Here is a 4,328-nt window from a genome sequence, read left to right as displayed (position 1 = left end):
TTTGTCTGATCCCTGTCCCCTTTCTGAAGTTATCCAGAGATTCTATCTACAGCTATCTCACTAGCATAAGCTTAACTATTGCCTGAAATTTGACAGAATCATAGCCACTCCTATCACTCAGGAAATATCTGGGTCTTAAGTCCCAGGAGCCAGGAATTGAGGAGAAAAATTTCTTTTATTATACCAGTGACAAACTCTCAAATTTAAAAACCCTCTTGCAGCCAGCAGAATCTGATCTTCCCAGATATTCTCAAGTGGTGCAAACTATGGTCTGACTAAGCCAACTCTGGATGCAAAATGATAGTGCTGTGTGCCAACAGTGCATTTGCTCCTCAGGGCTCACACCAGTTAGCTGGGCTTGTGTGTGTTGCTCCTTGGCCTTTACAAAGTTTATACTCTCTACATAAAACTGAGAGAATCCAGAGTACATTTAGGGATTTATTACCAGATTTATCACCCTCTAAATCTCAAGGGTTCATTTAATTCCAATTATGAGAAATTAATCAGTGCAAACAGGTGGAACCTATAAGAAGTGATTAGGATAAATCTACTCATGTGATTAATGGGTTACTGGCTTATCCCCAGATGTCTGCTATGGAAGCCACTTTGTATTCACCTCTCCTACACTTCCATTACCTGTTCATATGGTTTTCTGTGCCACCCTAAGCCTCTGCCAGGATGCATCATCAGATACTGCCCTCCAACCTTGGACCCAAACCATGAGACAAATACCATTTCTTTCTAAACTACTGAGTCTGTGCTTTTCTGTTATTGGCAACAAGAAAACTGACTCAGGCCCCTTGTAAGAGCAGTGCTGAGAGGACTGAATTGTAAACTTGTGACCTGGCTTCTCAACTTAAGGAAATCAGACCATAAATGAAAGTTGAGTTAGCCAAAGTTGGTAAATAAGATTAATTCCCTCTGAAAGATACATTCCCAGAAGTCACAAATCTATTAATGTAGCAAATGTTTTGATTACTGCATCTGTTTATCTTCTTAGCACTAAGTTCACTGCACAACAGATCACTGTGGATTTTTCAATTTATTTATTTATTTATTTTTTACTAAGAAGCCAAGAACTTTATCAATGCAGCAGTCACTTTACAACAAACCCAAGAGCCCGCCTTCTCTGGGAAGATGGGGAATCTGTACAAACTCTTGGGTTTTATCCACTTCAAAAGATGCTGAATCCAAACCATCCCTCCCCCATTCTAAGAAGGCAGTACACACAGGTACACCTGACCAGTGCTGGCCAGCTCTTTTCACAGAGATAATATTAACTCTATTCTCTTCACTAATCCCATGAAATACCTGGGAAAACTTTAATTCACTCCTGCAATATCTATTGGATGACCACTAATACATTCAACTCTGAAGTTAGGAATCAAATGTTACATAGCTCAGTGAGTTCAGGCCACAGTAGCCAGACAGTAAAGACAGTTTCTCCATGCCTCCAATATGCAATTATTTCTCAACCACTGGTGAGTCATGGATCTTGAGAAATTAGATGAACCTTATATTCATCCAATACCCTGGGGCCTATCCAGGAAGAATCATTGCCCCTTAAATACAGCCCTACTTTAGGAATATTTTATGAACTAGAGAGAAGCCACCCAAGTCCTCTGCGGCTTCGCTCCTTCCTTGTGAATACTCAGAGAGACTTCCTAACTCTAAGGGATGGACTAGTGATGGACTCCATTCCCTTCTGAATCCTTCTTCCTATCAAATAATCTGTCTACCTGGTGAAAATAATAATAAACACTGGGGGCCTCGCGCTCCCCCGGAGTGAGGCGCTGAGGAGGCGCCGCGGCGTGGGGGTGGAGCCCACGGGCGCGCGTCCCGAGGCATCGTTACGTCAGCGCGGGAGAGAGAAAGAGAGGAGCGGACTCGGCAGGGACTGGGGGACAGGGCCGAGAGAGCGAGAGAGGGAGGGAGTGAGCGAGCGTGCGAGCGAGTCAGCGAGAAGGGGCAAGGCGGCCACTCGTGCCGGAGGGACCGCGGATGAGAGTGGGGGCGGCGGGGGGAAGGAACACAGAGGGAAGAAGAAAGGCCAAGAGGAGAAGGCGGCCGGAGGCGGCTGCTGCTGCTGCGGCTGGTGGTGGTGGTGGTGGTGGTGGTGGTGGTGGTGGTGATAGGGGTCAAGGAGGAGCAGGCGGAGGGCAGGGGCTGAGGGAGTGAGTGAGAGAAGCGGACGCGCGAGGGAGGGGAGGGAAGGGGGGGGTCACGCGGGGGCGCGCGCGCGCACCGGGAGCGCGCTCGAGGCGAGTGGAACTGGATCCGGTTTGCTGCCAGCGGCGTGAGCTTTGGCCGCCATTTTACAACAGCTCCACTCGCGCCGGACACAGGGAGCAGCGAGCATGCTTTTCCCGCAACCCGATCCCCTCGGACAGGATTCCTAGGCCACAGCCCGACGGGGAGGGCTAGTTGCACATAGAGATTTAGATGAAAGAGCTATTGAAGCTTTAAAAGAATTCAATGAAGATGGTGCATTGGCAGTTCTTCAGCAGTTTAAAGACAGTGATCTCTCTCATGTTCAGAACAAAAGTGCCTTTTTATGTGGAGTCATGAAGACTTACAGGCAGAGAGAAAAATGGGGGACCAAAGTAGCGGACTCTAGTAAAGGACCAGATGAGGCAAAAATTAAGGCACTCTTGGAAAGAACAGGCTACACACTTGATGTGACCACTGGACAGAGGAAGTATGGGGGAAAGCCTCCAGATTTCTTTTATTCAGGTCAGCAGCCTTCTGTTGGCACTGAGATATCTGTGGGGAAGATCCCAAGAGATCTGTTTGAGGATGAGCTTGTTCCTTTATTTGAGAAAGCTGGACCTATATGGGATCTTCGTCTTATGATGGATCCACTCACTGGTCTGAATAGAGGTTATGTGTTTGTCACTTTTTGTACAAAAGAAGCAGCTCAGGAGGCTGTTAAACTGTATAATAATCATGAAATTCGTTCTGGAAAACATATTGGTGTTTGCATCTCGGTTGCCAACAATAGGCTTTTTGTGGGCTCTATTCCTAAGGGTAAAACCAAGGAACAGATTCTTGAAGAATTTAGCAAAGTAACAGAGGGTCTTACAGACGTCATTTTATACCACCAACCAGATGACAAGAAAAATAACAGGCTTTTGCTTTCTTGAATATGAAAATCACAAAACAGCTGCCCAGGCAAGGCGTAGGCTAATGAGTGGGAAAGTCAAGGTCTGGGGAAATGTTGGAACTGTTGAATGGGCTGATCCTATAGAAGATCCTGATCCTGAGGTTATGGCAAAGGTGAAGGTACTTTTTGTACGTAACCTTGCCAATACTGTAACAGAAGAGATTTTAGAAAAGGCATTTAGTCAGTTTGGAAAACTGGAACGAGTAAAGAAACTAAAAGATTATGCATTCATTCATTTTGATTAACGAGATGGTGCTGTTAAGGCTATGGAAGAAATGAATGGCAAAGACTTGGAGGGAGAAAAAACATTGAAATTGTTTTTGCTAAGCCACCAGATCAGAAAAGGAAAGAAAGAAAAGCTCAGAGGCAAGCAGCAAAGAATCAGATGTAGGATGATTACTACTATTATGGTCCACCTCATATGCCCCCTCCAACAAGAGGTCGAGGGCGTGGAGGTAGAGGTGGTTATGGATATCCTCCAGATTATTATGGATATGAAGATTATTATGATTATTATGGCTATGATTACCATAACTATTGTGGTGGATATGAAGAGCCATACTATGGTTATGAAGATTTTCAAGTTGGAGCTAGAGGAAGGGGTGGTAGAGGAGCAAGGGGTGCTGCTCCATCCAGAGGTCATGGGGCTGCTCCTCCCCGTGGTAGAGCCGGTTATTCACAGAGAGGAGGTCCTGGATCAGCGAGAGGCCTTTGTGGTGCAAGAGGAGGTGCCCAACAACAAAGAGGCCGCGGGCAGGGAAAAGGGGTGGAGGCTGGTCCTGACCTGTTACAATGAAGACTGAGTTGCTATGTGGGATTACACCAGAAGCTTGCAGTGGAATAATGGTAAGGAAATCAAGCAACCTTAAATATCTCGGCTGTATAGGAGCATATTCTATTGCAGAAGACCTTCCTATGAGGATCATGGAATCAAATACAGGACATTGAACTAATACTTGGACTTTGATATGAATTTCTTTAACAATTTTCTCTGCAGTGCAAGTTATTAAACTAAAACTACTCTATTTTCCAAATGTGTTCCAACAGAAATCCTTCATAACTTCTAGCATGTTATCTTAATAAAGAATAAAGTTCTTCTCTTTAAAAAATCTACTCTAAGTAGATTTTTCCCCTGTTTTTTTTTTAAATTAAAGATCCCAGCAGT

General features: G+C 45.0%; 1 pseudogene; it reads left to right on the top strand.

Moving 5' to 3' along the window:
- Positions 1 to 2,403: 2,403 nt before the first annotated feature.
- Positions 2,404 to 4,117, top strand: LOC133754942 (heterogeneous nuclear ribonucleoprotein Q-like; annotated as a pseudogene).
- Positions 4,118 to 4,328: the final 211 nt, after the last annotated feature.

Source organism: Lepus europaeus, unplaced genomic scaffold (genome assembly GCF_033115175.1).
Source record: "Lepus europaeus isolate LE1 unplaced genomic scaffold, mLepTim1.pri SCAFFOLD_34, whole genome shotgun sequence".
NCBI lineage: Eukaryota > Metazoa > Chordata > Mammalia > Lagomorpha > Leporidae > Lepus > Lepus europaeus.
Note: the sequence above shows the minus strand (reverse complement) of the source record. Positions and strands in the feature narration are given on the sequence as shown.